Source organism: Bos indicus, chromosome 14 (assembly GCF_029378745.1).
Source record: "Bos indicus isolate NIAB-ARS_2022 breed Sahiwal x Tharparkar chromosome 14, NIAB-ARS_B.indTharparkar_mat_pri_1.0, whole genome shotgun sequence".
Taxonomy (NCBI): Eukaryota; Metazoa; Chordata; class Mammalia; order Artiodactyla; family Bovidae; genus Bos; species Bos indicus.
In genome coordinates, this window is record NC_091773.1 from 52,777,690 (window position 1) to 52,797,452 (window position 19,763).

The window sequence follows — 19,763 nt, forward strand, 5'->3', positions numbered from 1 at the left end:
AGGTTCTCATGGCTAGGGCTGGTGTCTTAGGGTGGCTGTTATTCAGCCAACAATGGTCATGGCCACTGTAAGATCTTTATGATTGTTGGCCCAGAAATGTTCATTGAACTAGTAGTTCATGGATTTTAAAATATGTTCATTGTCAATCTTTCAATTTCTTGGGGAGACCTTGGCATTTTCGTTACTATCAAAGACCAGGGAGATCTAGAAGGAGAAAACCTCCCAAATATTTATAACCCCTGACTATCTCACCCAAAAAAATAAACCCCACTCTCTTCCAGGACAGAGTCACTCCCAACTGGAATTACAAACTAACAGAGCAGGAGAAACCAAAGTCTGTGAAACAAAGTTTATTTGACTCCAGGAAAAGCCAGTGGGAAGAACACAGGACTCAAAGATGCCAGCCTGCAAATTCAAAACCAGTTTTCTGATTTACAAGGCAAATTCTTCAGATTTTCTACTAACATTCCCTCCCAACTTTCTATGCTCTTTATTTAGGTAATATAATAAATATTTTATGTCCTATAACAAACATAATGGGAAGCAAAGAATAAAATATTGCAGAACAAAGGGAAAATTAGTAGCCTGATCCAGTTAAATAAATTACTAATAATAATTGAATCCTGATCCCCAAATTTTATTAGTAACATTTAAGTGTGAAAGAACACTTTTGCAAAATACTAAGGGCAATTGTTTAACTTATAGCAGTAAAAAGTGATAAAACAGTGAATCTGGAGAAAATAGTTAAATGATTTTGTTACTACATTTTACATTTTTCTTCCAGATAGTGAAAAAGAAACAACAAAGCAAAAACCCTATCATTGTATTCATTATCTGCAAAAGCCTGTGACTTTAAATATACAAAAGCTTTATTTAAGAGTGATGATAGGGAAATAAAGAAAAGGATGCTATGAAGAGATGATTGTTTTGCCTTGGAGCAAGCTTAAAAATTTATAACATATGCCTCACTGAAATGTTTAAGAATTTCTAAAAGCAGACTGAAATTTTTTTAACAAATAAACCTCATTTTCCAAGATAGGATATATGGAAAACCAATTAATTTATCTGTTTTAAAATGTAAAGCTAATTATAAGAACTGTGTGTGGTATTTGAGACATTGTGTATCCTTGCAGCAAACCAGAACATTTCCATAAGCAAAATTTTCCTCTTTTGTGGCAGTTAGGACTATAATCCAGACCCAGTGAGTTATATTTTTAATTTCATTAAGAGTCATTCCAAATAAACTAAGGTACCAGTTTCAAAATTTGATTTTAGATAATCTGAGAAGGATATATTTTAATGTATACCTATTTTCTTGTTGTACATCAACAGTGTCCACTATGGCAGTATGTGAACTAGTTTCCACGGTACATTGAAATGAGCCAAAACTTTAGATACAGACATATTTAGACATATTTTATTACATCTTGGATTTATCCCTAGTAACTAGGGGTTATAAATTAATTCCTTATTCCTTATAGTTCATTGCTTCCTCATTCTTTAGCAAGGTGTAGGAATTAGCATACATTTGCAGTTAGCAGAAAATCCAACTTCAAGTTATTTAAGCAGTAACAAAATTTATAAATTCACATTAAAAAAATTCCAAATAGAATTTATTTTTGTGTATGGTGTTAGAAAGTGTTCTAGTTTCATTCTTTTACAAGTGGTTGACCAGTTTTCCCAGCACCACTTGTTAAAGAGATTGTCTTTTCTTCCTTGTATATTCTTGCCTCCTTTGTCAAAGATAAGGTGTCCATTGGTGCATGGATTTATCTCTGGGGTTTCTATTTTGTTCCATTGATCTATATTTCTGTCTTTGTACCAGTACCATACTGTCTTGATAACTGTGGCTTTGTAGTAGAGCCTGAAGTCAGGCAGATTGATTCCTCCCGTTCCAGTCTTCTTTCTCAAGATTGCTTTGGCTATTTGACGTTTTTTGTATTTCCATACAAATTGTGAAATTATGTGTTCTAGCTCTGTGAAAAATACCTTTGGTAGCTTAATAGGGATTGCGTTGAATCTATAGATTGCTTTGGGTTGTATACTCATTTTCACTATATTGATTCTTCTGATCCATGAACATGGTATATTTCTCCATCGAAAATAAACTCAAAATGGATTAAAGGTCTAAACATAAGACCAGAAACTATAAAACTCCTAGAGGAGAACATAGGCAAAACACTCTCCGACATAAATCACAGCAGGATCCTCTATGACCCACTGCCCAGAATATTGGAAATAAAAGCAAAAATAAACAAATGGGATCTAATTAAAATTAAAAGCTTCTGCACAACAAAGGAAACTATAAGCAAGGTGAAAAGACAGCCTTCAGAATGGGAGAAAATAATAGCAAATGAAGCAACTGACAAACAACAAATCTCAAAAATATATAAGCAACTCCTACAGCTCAATTCCAGAAAAATAAATGACCCATTCAAAAAATGGGCCAAAGAACTAAATAGACATTTCTCCAAAAAAGACAGACATATGGCTAACAAACACATAAAAAGATGCTCAGCATCACTCATTATCAGAGAAATGCAAATCAAAACCATAATGATGTACCATTTCACGCCAGTCAGAATGGCTGCGATCCAAAAGTCTACAAGGAATAAAAGCTGGAGAGGGTATGGAGAAAAGGGAACCCTCTTACACTGTTGGTGGGAATGCAAACTAGTACAGCCACTATGGAAAACAGTGTGGAGATTCCTTAAAAGACTGGAAATAGAACTGCCTTATGACCCAGCAATCCCACTGCTGGGCATACACACCGAGGAAACCAGAATTTAAAGAGACACATGTACCCCAATGTTCATCACAGCATTATTTATAACAGCCAGGACATGGAAGCAACCTAGATGTCCACCCGCAGATGAATGGATAAGAAAGCGGTGGTACATATACACAATGGAGTATTACTCAGCCGTTACAAAGAATACATTTGAATCAGTTCTAATGAGGTGGATGAAACTGGAGCTGATTATACAGAGTGAAGTAAGCCAGAAAAAAAAAACACCAATACAGTATACTAATGCATATATATGGAATTTAGAATGATGGTAACAATAACCCTGTATAGGAGACAGCAAAAGAGACACAGATGTATAGAACAGTCTTTTGGACTCTGTGGGAAAGGGAGAGGCTGGAATGCTTTGGGAGAATGGCATTGAAACATGTATAATATCATATAAGAAATGAATCGCCAGTCCAGGTTTGATGCAGGATACAGGATGCTTGGGGCTGGTGCACTGGGATGACCCAGGGGGATGGTACAGGAAAGGACGTGGGATGGTACAGGAAAGGACGTGGGATGGGGGTTCAGGATGGGGAACACGTGTACATCCATGGCAGATTCATGTTGATGTATGGCAAAACCAATACAATATTGTAAAGTAATTAGCCTCCAAGTAAAATAAATTAATTTAAATTAAAGAAAAACCCAAAAAAACAAAAAATTCCAAATTGTGATGGATCCAAAATTGATAAACTCAATGGCTCAAAGACATTTTCAATTATCCACATTGTTTAAATTTTTACACTTTGCTACCTCTGAAGTTTCAGTTTTGTTTCTGAAACAATTATTGGTTCAGGTTGGCTGTAGTTACCTCAGGGCATATGATCAGACAATATTGAAAGGTAAAAGAGGCTGTTGCTTACAATATCCATCTCTATCTGTCTGTCTGTCTTTCTCACTTTCTCCCTCCTTTACCCATTTCAAAAAACATCCTAGCAGACCCTGATTTAAGTCTTATTGCCCAGTATTTAATAACATAACTTTTGCTAAACTTATCTCTGGTAAAGTAAATCAAATTGCCACAGCTGGTTTAAATTAATCATCTATGGTTGTTTGGATAACAGAAATTAGCAAAAGTTTCCCCCCCCCCAAAATGGCCACTGCATTGATTGGAAATTCTTGCAAAATATCTAAGAAAACAAAGCACATAACAAATACTATTATTAAAATTTCAGTTGTATATAAGAACCACAAGGAAATTTGGGTTATTCATGATCAATTTTCATGGCAAATGAAAAATTAGCTGATGACTTTTCGAAAAGCTGGTTCATTGTTATTTTACCTCACATTCTCCTCAATGTAGAACTCTTGTCAGCACTGTCTTTTCGAGTAGGAAGGCAAAGTAAAATCTATCTGACATCTCTTGTTCATAATGTTTTCATGGCCAAGCAACTAGAAAACCAATGTATCTGACTGCAATTTTATTGAACTTTTGGTTTGAAATTTTTTATCACAAATTAACACAAAAAATTCTATTGCATTATGCCAAGACTTGTCTAGTTTTTCACCTGTAGTTACCAGGATAAACAATTAATAAATATATATTAGGTATGGAGAAAAAAGCATTTTTTTAAGTTTACATTCTTCATAATACATCACTGCTCTGCATATTTATAATGATTTATAGTGTTTGGTTTATGTGAAAAATTAGCTCATGCCTACAATTCCATTGGGTGGAGAATTCTAATACAGGCAAGAAAGTGTCAGATCCAACTATTTGTGGGACTAAAGACAATTCTTGCAAATTGATTGAGAAATTATTTTTGGATTAATGTCTCTTCATAACTGATGTCAATATTGCTTTATCTTATTACAGTGTATTTTAGGATACTCATATCAGGATACTTTTGTTTCTGCTATGCTCTGCTGAAACACATCCTGATATAAGTAAAAATGAGCAGGTAACTAGAAGTAAGTTCTAAAAAATCATTGCTTTCTGACATAGGATATTCTTAAAATATTCTTATAGCATATTCTATCTGACATAGTATATTCTTAAAATTAATGGAAATGAAGAGAAGAGAAAATCTTTAGCTGAAATACAGGAAAATGAAAAGCTAATCTACAGCATTGCTGTTTTTTCAACAAATTATGACATTACAATGCTCATTCTGCATTATATGAATAAACATAAAATATATACAAATACTCAAGGGAAAAAATAAAGTAGTTTTATTGAGTATCTGTGGTGTTGGAGAAGACTCTTGAGAGTCTCTTGGACTTCAAGGAGATCCAACCAGTCCACCCTAAAGGAAATCAGTCCTGAATATTCATTAGAAGGATTGATGCTGAGGCTGAAACTCCAGTACTTTGGCCACCTGATGTGAAAAACATACTCATTTGAAAAGACCCTGACGCTGGGAAAGATTGAAGGCAGGAGGAGACAGTTGGATGGCATCACCGACTCAATGGACATGAGCTTGAGTAAGCTCTGGGAGTTGGTAATGGACAGGGAAGCCTGGTGTGCTACAGTCCATCGACTGAGTCAGACACAACTGAGCAATATAAGAGCTTTCATACTGGTTCATATTTTATTTGACCAGTATAGCAGTTGAGAAGTCCAGTGTGAAGAGCTATATATATATATTATGTGATAGTCACTCAGTCATGTCAGACTCCTGCAGACCCATGAACTGTAGCCTGCCAGGCTCCTCTGTCCATGGGATTTCCCAGGCAAGAATACCAGAGTGGGTTGCCATTTCCTTCTTCAAGGGATCTTCCCAACCCAGGGATCCAAGCCTGGTCTCCTGCATTGTAGGCAGACTCTTTACTGTCTGAGCCACCAGGGTATAGGGACTATATATATTAGACTATCTTTGAAATGAAAGATGTGCAGTTTTTTAAATCTCTTGTGTCATAGAAATCCTTTCTTTCTATAGTATGTGAAATAATCTTGTGTACAACCTCCTTGACTGGTCCATGAGTGGAATCCAAAAATTATATACATCTTGTAAATTGTATTTATTGGTGTATTTTCATATTTATGTGCTTCAAAGGAGCAAAAGATAGACTGACAACATGACTTTCAATATTAACAATGGATGCCAGCAAACAGTGGAATGGTATTTTTAGTATGCCTAAGAAAGAAAGAAATAAATAAAGAAAACAACCAAAAGTCAAAACTTTTCAAAACTTAGGGTTAATCAAAAATAGTTTCAGAATAAAATCTTTTGCTACAAGCAGAGTCTCACTAAAGAAATTCTAAAGCACATGCTTGTGAAATAAACACATCCACTGAGCTGTAAGATGCAAGAAGGAAAGAAGAGCAAAGCAAGTTGTACATATTATATATATATATATATATATATATATATATATATATGCTGCTACGTCACTTCAGTCGTGTCTGACTCTGTGCGACCCCAGAGACGGCAGCTCACCGGGCTCCCCCATCCCTGGGATTCTCCAGGCAAGAACACTGGAGTGAGTTGCCATTTCCTTCTCCAAGGCATGAAAGTGAAAAGTGAAAAGTGAAAGTGAAGTCGCTCAGTCATGTCCGACTCCTAGCGACCCCATGGACTGCAGCCTACCAGGCTCCTCTGTCCATGGGATTTTCCAGGCAAGAGTACTGGAGTGGGGTGCCATTGCCTTCTCTGATATATATCTATATCTATATCTATATCTGTATCTCTCTCTATATATATTAAACACAACATTAAAATCACAATAATAGATAAGCTTGACAATTCATAAATATATATAATCTTAAATATTTCAGTCACTTGTCTAGAAAAAAGAAAAAAAACTATTTCATAACTTTAAATTTATATAAATTGAACATGCAAATTGTAATATTTTGGATAATCTCAGAAACACTTTTTTAAAAGAGCATTGGTGAATGACTTTTCTTCTGGTATTGTTTGATTTCCGATCTCTTTCTTGTCCATATCTTGTTCTATTAAGTATTACAAGGAAGATTATATCTGTAGATTCCTTTGCCATTTTCCAAGTTCCTTTATCAGTCAACTTTCTGCTGGATTCAGCCAATGGAAGGTATTAACAGGAGCTTGAGGACAGGAGGATGAGGAAAGCCTTGGTATTTCTCTTTCACTCTGACCCAGGCAATGTATTTGGAAGCAGCTGAGGCTCCTTCATGCTATCAAAACTTTTTAGAGTAGGCCAATAAAGTTCCTGCTTCTGCTGGATAACCCTAGCCCCTGGGCTCCAGTAATGCTATCTCCTAGGTTTGCACCCCTAGCCTAGGTGTACTAAATTCTGGTTTGCTGTACTTTTCACTTTTCTGCCATCATGTGGGTAACAAATTTTCTCTTTTTTTAAAATATAAATTTATTTATTTTAATTGGAGGCTAATTACTTTATAATATGGTATTGGTTTTGCCATACATTGACATGAATCTACCACAGGTGTACATTGTTCCCCATCCTGAACCCCCTCCCACCTCCCTCCCCATACCATCCCTCTGACAAATTTTCTAAATTAATCTTATCTTTTCAAAAATACAAAGATTGTTTTCTATATCCAAGTTGAATTGAAACTAACAAAATTAAGATATTAGAATGATAAAAAAGAATTAAATGGCATTTCAGTTCAATAATTGATAAATAGTTCTAGCTAATAATATGATTTATGCAATTAAAATTATATGTAATTCTGTAAATTATGGATAAATGTTTAATAAAAATAATATTATGGTATGATAGAATACCAAAAAATAGAAACTGAAGGACATTTTGCCTTTGAAAGAGTAAAAGCACACAAAGTAAGATTTACCTCTGTGTCGCTTGTTCCTGAGAGCGCCCCTGAATCTGAACAACATGGGAAAGGCAGTCTTGAAGAGGCAGAGTTTAGGGCTATGAAATCAGCTAGAAATTCAAGAAGGAAATCCTGCAAAAGATTTCCAGAAGGGGGACCCACCAAATATTTGTTTAAATTCCTTTCAAATCATTGGTTGAATACTGAGTTGCATATGTATTCAGGGAGATACCAATGCATCCAGAAGAAAGGGACAGATGGAAAGCTGAAAAACCGAGCAGAGATTTCAGTCATTGAAAGTGAAGGTGAAATAGAGCTTGACTTTTGAGACAAATAAGTTTTACGGACAGCACTCAATGGACATGAGTTTGAGCAAACTCCCGGAGATAGTGAAGGACAGGGAAATCTGGTGTGCTGCAGTCCGTGGGGTTGCAGAGAGCCAGACATTCCTTAGCAACTGAACAAGAACAAAAACACCCCAGCATTACACAAATAGACTCTAACAAAGGTAAAGTCAAACCTCCACAGGGTCTAAGTGATCAGCCAATAATTTGACTGTTTGCTATGTCAAGAGTGAATGCTAGTAAATGACTGGTACCATACTCCAAAGTCTTTGTAACATGCATTCCTCAATATTCCATATACAATTTAAAAATTACTTGATTTACAGGCAAGAGCTGTAGATTATACCAAATGAGACTTTTGCTGCATCCTTTGGTTAAAGTATTTCTCCTTCGGCAATCAGGACATGAAACTCTATAGAGTCACTTTTACTTCTTCCCCTTGGTTTGCAAACCTATGTGTTTTTCCTATTGGAATAAACTACCATAGAAAGTTCTTTGGCTCAATGTGTATATTACTTCCTGGCAATGATATCCCAACTGAGTTGGTGCTTCAACTTTATCTTTAAAGGCTATTCCAATGCTCTACTAGGACAACAGATTTTAGGTGAAGTGACAGAGTATCCTATGCTCATTGGCTCACTTCACACCTCCTTCATACTCCTATTATAGGTCCCTCAGTTGCATGAGGGGACTCCCATCATGGCTCAGATGGTAAAGAATCCACCTGCAATATAGGAGACCTGAGTTTGATCCTTGAGTCAGGAAGATCCCCTGGAGAAGGGAATGGCTACTCACTCCAATATTCTTGCCTTGAGAATTCCATGGACAGAGGAGCCTGTCAGACTACAGTCCAGGTTAGGTGTGAGGTATGTGATGTTATATGAGATCCCATATAATCTGAGCAACCACTTTTTAAATTTGCAGAGTCATGCTGGTTGAGGCTTTGTAGACAAAAAAGGCAAACCCATACTATTTCCTTAAGAAAAAAATTCTGTCCAGTCTCATCTCTTTACCCCAAACCACCTCACTTGGATCTTCTGAACTTTTCTTTCTTAGGTCCCTGACCACCTGCAAAGCCATTTGCTACTGCACAGGATACCATGTATAATTTAACTCAGGACATTTCCCCTCCAAACCTAGTAGATAGCCATTGGAAAGGTACATTTGTCAGTTTGTTATTAGATACTTTAGAGCCATATGATTAATGTATTGGTAAGTTTACCTGTTTTTTCTTTTTTTCTTTTTATCCTAAATGTTATGAATTCTCAGACACTTTAGTAAGTGATTTAATAGGAAAAGGAAAATGCCAACAGATAAATTTGGTAGTCCCTCTTTTCCTATGGTTAAGAATTGATTTCCCTTCTCAAAGAAAGTTTTGAGCTGATCATTATTATTACATATAAATTATATAAATTATATTTCTTTTTAGTTTGAGAATTGGTGGTGGGAAAATACCTTTTCCACATTGGGATTTAAATAAGCACTCATCTCAAAATGAATTGAGATGTAAAATAATGATAGATTTCATTTTATCCATGGATGATTTTTCATGTGTACAAGAAACAAATTACATTTACCTAATTAATAAATTAGTAAAATTGAGGAAATCTATGGAAACATATAAGTCAAGGGAACAAGTTGGGCCAAAGCACACAGAAGCCCAGGGCAGCTATCAGAAGCAAATGACATGTGAGACCTACAGACCATATTAAGGGGGCCAGGGTAGCCACTTAATGAGGCTGCCAAGGAACCAGCTGCTGCGGTGGGGGCACTGAGGTTCCCAGCTTGGCATCTGGGACAGTATTGGCCATATGAAGGGGAAAATGAGGATTTTAATGTGGTAGAGCAAATGGCACCTTTCCATCACTGCATAGTCACTTTGAAAGATGATTTTTTGAAAGGCTGCTTGCCATCCGTGTGAGAAGAGGTGCTAATAAAATGATGTCAGTGCTTCAGAAAATATTTCTACAATAAAAAATCAGAATGAATTACAATATTGAGTTGACCAAAAAGTTTGTTGAGACTTTTTCTATAAGATGTTATCGAAAAAAACTCAAACAACCTTTGGGTTCACCCAATATTTTTATTAATGACATTTTAAAAAACCCTCAATATTTGTTTTAGTCCATAGGATGTGTGTGTGTGTGTAGAAAGAGATGAGATGTTTAAATCCATTCATAACACTAAAGCAAATTTCTAAGTACTGTGAAAGTTACCATCATCAGTTCAGTTCAGTTCAGTTATTCAGTTGAGACTGACTCTTTGAGACCCCATGGACTACAGCACACCAGGCTTCCCTGCATTAACAACTCCTGGAGCTTGCTCAAACTCATTTCCATCGATCTGGTGATGCCATCCAGCCATCTCATCCTCTGTTGTCCCCTTCTCCTCCTGCCTTCAATCTTTCCCAGCATCAGGGTCTTTTCCAATGAGTCAGTTCTTTGCATCAGGTGACCAAAGTATTGGAGCTTCAGTTTCAGCATCAGTCCTTCCAATGAATATCCAGGACTGATTTCCTTTAGGATTGACTGGTTTGGTCTTCTTGCAGTCCAAGTTATCATCATGGTCACTATCAAATATAATCTGATTTTAATGTTGTCCTTGGTTAAGAAGTCAAATGTATTTCCTGTATTTTGAACAAGGAAATACAAATTAGAATGGAAATCAAAAATCTTGCGTATTTTTCTGATTCAGTATCTCATATTGATTATTCAACTTCTTGATACTTAATTTCATATTTCTTAAAACTGGAATAAAATGTCAAGTTCTTCCTACTTCATAAACATTCATCAAGTGCTTAGGAAAGTACCTGTATCAGTTCAGTTCAGTTCAGTCACTCAGTCATGTCCAACTCTTTGCGACCCCATGAATCACAACACGCCAGGTCTCCCTGTTCATCACCAGCTCCCGGAGTTCACTCAGACTCATGTCCATCGAGTCAGTGATGCCATCTAGCCATCTCATCCTCTGTCATCCCCTTCTCATCATGCCCCCAATCCCTCACAGCATCAGGGTCTTTTCCAATGAGTCAACTCTTTGCATGAGGTGGCAAAATATTGTAGTTTCAGCTTTAGCATCAGTCCTTCCAATGAACACTCATGACTGATCTCCTTTAGGATGGACTGGTTGGACCTCCTTGCACTACAAGGGACTCTCAAGAGTCTTCTCCAATACCACAGTTCAAAAGCATCAAGTACCTGTATGCTGCTAAGTCACTTCAGTCGTGCCCGACTCTGTGCGAACCCTTAGACGGCAGCCCACCAGGCTCCCCTGTCCCTGGAATTCTCCAGGCAAGAACACTGGAGTGGGTTGCCATTTCCTTCTCCAATGCATGAAAGTGAAAAGTGAAAGCGAAGTCGTCAGTCGTGTCCGACTCTCAGCGACCCCATGGACTGCAGCCTACCAGGCTCCTCCATCCATGGAATTTTCCAGGCAAGAGTACTGGAGTGGGGTGCCATTGCCTTCTCCGAAGTACCTGTATAGCATTTACCTAACACAAAGGAAAGTATTCTTAGATAATCCTCACAATTGGCTTAGGATGTAGACAGATCAATATATGTTCACCATTTTCAGGCCTAAGCCTAGAAAGCTTACTTGTCTTATTTAATATTATATATCAATCATTGGGTCACTGCTCCTTTCCCTTGGTTCCTGATGTGTACAAGATTTTGTTTGTGCCCTCCAAGAGTCTCTTTTTCCCCCAGTCCTATGGGAGTTCTGTAGTCAAACCCCACTGTCCTTCAAAGGTGAGGGCTAAAGAGGAGAATGAAAAAAACTGTCTTAACATTCAGCATTCAAAAAACTAAGATCATGGCATTTGGTCCCATTACTTCATGACAAATAGGTGGAGAAAAAGTGGAAACAGTGAGAGATTTTATTTTCATGGGCTCCAAAATCACTGTGGATGGTGATTGCAGCCATAAAGTTAAAAGATGCTTGCTCCTGGAAAGAAAAGCTATGGCAAACATAGACAGTATATTAAAAAGCAGAAATATCACTTTGCCGACAAAGGTCCGTATAGTCAAAGCTATGGTTTTTCCAATAGTCATATATGGATGTAAGAGTTGGAACAAAAAGAAGGCTGAGTACTGAAGAATTGATGCTTTTGAATTGTGGTACTGGAGAGGACTCTTGAGAGTCCCTTAGAGATCAAGATGATCAAACTAGTCAATCCTAAAGGAAATCAACCCTGAATATTCATTGGAAGGGCTGGTGCTGAGGCTAAAGCTACAATACTTTGGCCATCTGTTGTGAAGAGCTGATTCATTGGAAAAAACCCTGACCCTGGGAGAAATTGAGGGCAGAAGAAGGGGGTAACAGAGGATAAGATGGTTGGATGGTGTCCCTGACTCAATGGACATGAGTTTGAGTAAACTCCATGAGATAGTGAAGGACAGAGAAGCAAGGCTTGCTGCAGTTCATGGGGCTCACAAGGAGTCAAACAGGACTTAGTGACTGAATAACAACAACAAGAACAGATGAATAGCAAGATTAGTAACTCTGTAGGATTAGAATAGACAATGTTCTGAACTAGAGACATGAGAAGGACCTTTGATTCTTAAAGTGAGTTATGTTGTCAAGTTCAGGGAGGTCACTTAAAACAAAGGAAGCAAGCATAAAAGAGAAATATACATAGTTGAGGGGATACATTTGTGGATCAAGCATCTAGAGCCAAGTTCTTAGATTGGGCAGTACATATAAGATATTTCAGCATTCCATGAAGGACAGCTGGACAAAAGGAGTGTTAATCTATAAAACATACTTGAAATAATGATTCCCATTCAAAGCTGGAACAATTTCAGCAATGTATTTAAATAAAAAGTGTTTGCTTTTTCTCTTTATATGAAAACCAACCAAGAAATTGACCATGCCATTTGTGATACACTTGTGAAATCTGCATGAAAAGCTCTATCGTGTGTTTTACTTCTAATAAGCCACCTACACATTTCTGTAGTTAATGTAGAAATAGTGTCATAATGCATGAGTCACTCGTTTGAGTGCTAAACAAGTCATATCCAGTATGCGTTTCCTGGAAACAAAAATCCAAACAGTTTTCATTTGAAATGTGTTTAAAAAAAAACAACAAAACCTGAAATATCACAATGCAGAACTTATATTCTAGGTAGTGAAAATAGATCAAGAGATTTTTCAGAGGTTATATTCCAAATCAGAATGTGAATTTAATGTATCCATTTCTCGTTAAGTGGAAGAAACATATTAAATAAGAAGCACAAATGTTAGGAAAGAAAAGTAAATTGGATTAAGCTGTCTTTCATATTCAGCAGTTCCTTAGCTCCATTTCTGAAAATCAGTAATACAGAAATTCAAAGGTGTATGTGCAAAGTTATGAATTCAAATTTATGACTACAATACTATAAATAACAAAGAAAAATAAAATTCGGTGTATATTTAAATTATATGTGTAAGTGCATAGTATATATATACTATACATGTGGTGGGCCATGTATCTCACTGTTATACTTCATAAAGGTTACCCAAAAGTACTGGTATTATATGGAAAGCAAGCACATGTGATAGGGAGATCACAAGATTTTGTCACTTGTTGAGCCTCAAAGTGTATAAGAGAACAGTTATTTAGGGCCCAGTGGTTAGCTCAGGTATCTGATCCTTCCTCATGTAGACTTTTACTGAGTCTATCTCAGCTCACTGATCTCAGCTATGATCATCTCAGGCATTATAATAAATGTTCTAAGAACTGTAGGAAAATGATTATGAGTCTCAATTTTGTTCTCTCTCAGGTATCTGCTTGATGCCAAATTTTGTATTTTAAAATTGATATAAATTTTCCTTACCTCTTCACAGTAGAAGATATCTGGATGTGCCAGCCATAGTTGGGTCAAAAACTTGTCTTGTTATAGACACATAAAAGGAAACATGATTAGCAAATATATTGATTGACATTCTGATCCTCAAATTTATTAGGAACATACTTTTTCTTATTGTGAAACTTAAATAATAATCAATCAGAAATATGAGAGATACCCTGTGGAGAGAAAAGAGTGTCATACTTTTTTTTTAATAAGTTCCCAGTAAGCATGCTAAAACTCCTATTTTATATTATTTAAAACTAAGATTAAGTTAATTTATTATTCAATTTTTCTTCTAAGTGATATTGATAGTGATGCTTTATAGTGATGGACAAAAAAGATTTGAAAAAGAAAGTTGAACTAATACATAATCTATAGGTATAAAGTAAGTTAATATTTTAATTTCAGCTTAACTATACTTCATGGTTTAATTAATATAAATTTTTTACATTCACTCTGCATTTTACATCTGTTATTGAGCCATTCAAAGTGTTGATAGACTCTGGAGTAGAAGAGATATCATTCAGAACCAATTATCCAATATACTGTTAAACATGTATTATTTCCAAATAACATAAGCTCAGTTAAAAGGAAAAAAAAAAATTATGTTGATTAGGTCAAACGTTTGATATAATATCACTTAGAAAAAATGAACGTCACTGAACTATAAGTATCAAGACCCTTACCATCAGTGAAACATGAAGAAACAAAGATGTATTTAAAAAAAAAAAGTTTATTGTTTATATACACAAATTTTGGAGAAAGCAATGTATTCAGTGATATAGTAATCATTATTAGAATTTGATATAGATGTTTTTTTAGAAAATTGTTTTTTAATAGGAGGCATGTTTACATATACAACTGATGAAAAGTGTTTCATTCATTAAAATTAATAATAATAAATATCCTAATTTACTCATTGAAAGTGCATAATCAGGTTGATTAATGCTATAAATTAAATAGTTTACAAAACTATGAGTTTGTGGTGATGTCAGATGTAAGTAAATAAATGAATGAATGGATAGGACTAATCAATTTCACTATGGGATATTGCTTGAGGGACAGAACAGTTTCAGTTTTGCAGAGAATACCTCAGATTTGTGCCAAACAATGTATTCTGTCTTTGATCATATAATACATAAAAGATAAAAACACATATTTGAGTTTTTGAAATCATACATTTTTCAGGTAAATTAGTTAAAAATTGTTTATTTTCCTTGCAATATTTCAGATTTGATATAAGGAAAATATCAAAAAGTAAATTTAAAAATGGGGGAGTCTCTCTTTGTGACCCCATGGATCGCAGCACGCCAGGCCTCCCTGTCCATCACCAACTCCTGGAGCTTGCTCAAATTCATGTCCATTGAGTCAGTGATGCCACCCACCTTGATAGGAGATCCAGATGACTGAAACAGGATATGAGAAATTCTGTAAGATGTAGTCTTGGTACAATCGAGAGACCAATTCTCAATTGAGAATTTTTGTAAGGGAAATAAATCAGGGTGATCTTGAATCTAAATATCAACAGATAATTGTAAAAATGACTTTTTACAGAAAATGACTAAGGGTAGTGTCTGCTAGGTAGAAAGGTAAAAATACGTTCAAGGCACAAGAAGTGAAACATTGAGTCATGTGTGTGGGGGGGGTCTCTTTGGTGAGTGGCATGACATTCATCCAGTAAACATTCAGGAATACATGCTGGTAGTGAAACAGTGTGTAGTCAGATCAAGTTAGATATTAATAGTATTTCTAGACTATGGAAAGAGTTTGAACTTGATTACTTCAACTTGTAATTAATGATGCAGAGCTAGATTTACCTCTGAGATCTAAAGTTCTGTGTCTTGCATCACTTCCTGGAATTGAAAGTTATTTCTGACCTGTGACTTCAGAGTGAGCAACCCTTTCATGTTATCTAAGTAAGGTGCTCCAAGTCTCACTTCTGCTAATTGGACCCATGGTCCAGGAGGCTCTTTCTGTGCTTCATGGGCAGGAAAACAGGAATCCTAACTTATCAGTGTCTCTCTCCCTTACTTCTGGGGCTTTTCTTCATTTAAAAGTTCCGGCTTTGCAACTGAGCAGGTGAAGCCATTGCAAGACTTTCAAATGTCATATAATGTGATGAATCCCTCATACTTGATCACTGTGCTTGCTTTCTGGTATTCCTGTTTGAACTCCTACCTTCTTTATCTTAATACCCAAATACCACATATATGTGTTAATACACTATAATTGCTTTTCCCTTTCTGACTTACTTTGCTCTGTATGGAATCTATAAAAACGGTACTGATGAACCTATTTGCAGGGCAGGAATAGAGGCATAGATATAGAGAATGGACTTGTGGACACAGGGTGGGGAAGGAGAGGGAGGGGCTGAATTGAGAGAGTAGCAATGACATATATAATACCATGTGTTATTAATAAATAGCTAGTGGAAAGCTGCTATATAGCACTGGGGGCTCAGCTCAGTGCTCTATGATGGGGTGGAATGGGAGGGTGGGAGGGAGGCTTAAGAAGAAGGGGATATATATAGCTAATTCATGTTGTACACCAGAAACTAACACAACATTGTAAAGCAATTATATGCCAATTTTTAAAAATACCCCAAATATGACATTCAAAATGGTTTCTTCCTCACTATCATATCTGCTAATTCCTTTCTTCCCCCTACTTTTAACTTTTCAAAGGAGGCCAAAATTTTGGCTGACTGGTATTGACTATAATCAAATATATCAAACAGCTTTCAGACATTTATATAGTCCTTTTCTTTACCTGTGACCTTTGTCCCATTGCTTTTGCCTTGTTCTGTAAGGGAGATGATTTGGTGACTTGATTCTTAGTAGCATACAGGGATCTACAAACCGTATTTTGTATTCCATTCCCATCATCTATTTCACTACAATGTTTCTGAAAAGGAAATCATTTCTACTTCTTTATCCATACCATAAACTAAAGTACCATTGATTATTTTTATCAGGTATTCAATTAAGCTAAACTACTTCATTTCCTATTTCTTTTTCAGAGGAAAATTGCTTTTGATTAGAATACTATCAGGTGTGGAAATATGTAAAATTGCCATCAACATGCCTCTTTAACATAATTTAATAACATTTAAATATGATCAGAGAATTGCATCACATTTTTCATATTACTGTTACCCATATTTCACTTTTGACTTGTGAAAAGGCAAGACTGATAGTAGACTGATTTGTGCATTATAACAATTGTTACCAGATATAAGTGCTAAAGCATTTTCAGCTTAGAAATTAAAATTCCTGGAAGATTGCAAAGCTTTCTTTTCTGAGTATTAAAATTACCTTTCCATTTCAAATCAGGGAAATGACTTTGACCCCATTCTAACATTTATTACCAAGAACATTTCAGAAAACAGATTAGTCAAAATACACTGTCTTCATTAGTATTCTCCTGTATCATGGACTAACTAATTATTTCTATTACTAATCATCATTACTAAATAGATCATATTTGGAAGCTTCATGACAGTTTTCAGGCATTCTTTTGCTTTAATTGCTGCAGAGAAAAGAAAATTTTATTATATAATGATATTATCTTTCAGTCAGCAAAATAAATTGGATACCCACTGTGTGAATAAAACAGGGCAGACTTGTTTGGGACGATACAAAGGAAGAAAATGGCATTTTCCTTCTCTTTCCTGAAGTTCATAAGATATTTGGAAAGGCAGAGTATAGTCAAGTGTAATAGACTCCTGAGTCCCTAAAGAGATTGCAAAGAATTACTCTGCAGCATATACAGCTTCTATGGAAAGAGAGTATTTTCTTTTTTTATTGAAGGATAATTGCTTTATAGAATTTTGTTTTCTGTCAAATCTCAACCTGAATCAGCCATTGGTATACATATATCCCTTCCCTTTTAAACTTCCCTCCCATCACCCTCCCCATCCCACCCCTCTAGGTTGATACAGAGCCTCTGTTTGAGTTTCTCAGCCATATAGCAAATTCCTGTTGGCTACCTATTTTACATATCATAATGGAAGTTTCCATGTTACTCTTCCCATACATCTCATCCTCTCCTCCCCTCTCCCCATGTCCACAAGTTTATTCTCTATGGCATGTTTCTCAATTGCTGCCCTGAAAATAAATTCTTCACTACCATTTTTCTAGATTCCGTATATATGCATTCAGTTCAGTTCAGTTCAGTTTTTCAGTCGTGTCTGACTCTGCGACCCCATGAATCGCAGCACGACAGGCCTCCCTGTCCATCACCAACTCCCATAGTTTACTCAAACTCCTGTCCATTGAGTCAGTGATGCCATCCAGCCATCTCATCCTCTGTCGTCCCCTTCTCTTCCTGCCCCCAATCCCTCCTAGAAACAGGGTCTTTTCCAATGAGTCAACTCTTTGCATGAAGTGGCCCAAGTATTGGAGTTTCAGCATCAGCATCAGTCCTTCCAATGAACACCCAGGACTGATCTCTTTAGAATGGATTGGTTGGATCTCCTTGCAGTCCAAGGGACTCTCAAGGGTCTTCTCCAACACCACAGTTCAAAAACATCAATTCTTCTGTGCTCAGCTTTCTTCACAGTCCAACTCTCACATCCATACATGACCACAGAAAAAACCAGAGCCTTGACTAAATGGACTTTTGTTGGCAAAGTAATGTCTCTGCTCTTGAATATGCTATCTAGGTTGGTCATAACTTTCCTTCCAAGGAGTAAGCGTCTTTTAATTTCATGGCTGCAATCACCATGTGCAGTGATTTGGAGCCCCCAAAAATAAAGTCTGACAATGTTTCCATATTTTCCCCATCTATTTCCCATGAAGTGATGGGACCAGATGCCATGATTTTTGTTTTCTGAATGTTGAGCTTTAAACCAACTTTTTCACTCTCCTCTTTCACTTTCATCAAGAGGCTTTTTAGTTCCTCTTCACTTTCTGCCATAAAGGTGGTGTCATCTGCATATCTGAGGTTATTAATATTTCTCTCGACAATCTTGATTCCAGCTTGTGCTTCTTCCAGCCCAGTGTTTCTCATGATGTACTCTGCATATAAGTTAAATGAGCAGGGTGAATACTCCTCTTCCTATTTGGAACCAGTCTGTTGTTCCATGTCCAGTTCTAAATGTTGCTTCCTGACCTGCATATAGGTTTCTCAAGAGGCAGGTCAGGTGGTCTGGTATTCCCATCTCTTGAAGAATTTTCCACAGTTTATTGTGACCCACACAGTCAAAGGCTTTGGCATAGTCAATAAAGCATAAATAGATGTTTTTTTCTGGAACTCTCTTGCTTTTTCAATGATCCAGTGGATGTTGACAATTTGATCTCTGGTTCCTCTGCCTTTTCTAAAACCAGCTTGAACATCTGGAAGTTCACACTTCACATATTGCTGAAGCCTTGGAGAATTTTGAGCATTACTTTACTAGTGTGTGAGATGAGTGCAATTGTGCGGTAGTTTGAGCATTCTTTGGCACTGCCTTTCTTTGGGATTGGAATTAAAACTGACCTTTTCCAATCCTGTGGCCACTGTTTGGTTTTCCAAATATGCTGGCATATTGAGTGCAGCACTTTCTTCAGGATTTGAAATAGCTCAACTGGAATTCCATCACCTCCACTAGCTTTGTTCGTAGTGATGCTTTCTAAGGCCCACTTGACTTCACATTCCAGGATGTCTGGCTCTAGGTGAGTGATCAAACCATTGTGATTATCTTGGTCATGAAGATCTTTTTTGTACAGTTCTTCTGTGTATTCTTGCCACCTCTTCCTAATATCTTCTGCTTCTGTTAGGTCCATACCATTTCTGTCCTTTGCATTAGAACACAATATTTATCTTTCTCTTTCTGGCTTACTTCACTCTGTATAATAGTTTCTAGGTTCGTCCATCTCATTAGAACTGACTCAAAGGTGTTCCTTCTTAATAATATTGAGTAATATTCTATTGTGTATATGTACCAAAACTTCTTTTCCTTTATCTGTTGATGGACATCTAGGTTGCTTTCATATTCTAGCTATTGTAAATAGTGCTGCAATTAACAGTGGAATGTATGTGTCATTTTCAAATTTTGGTTTCCTCAAGGTATATGCCTAGGAGTGGGATTGCTGGATCATATG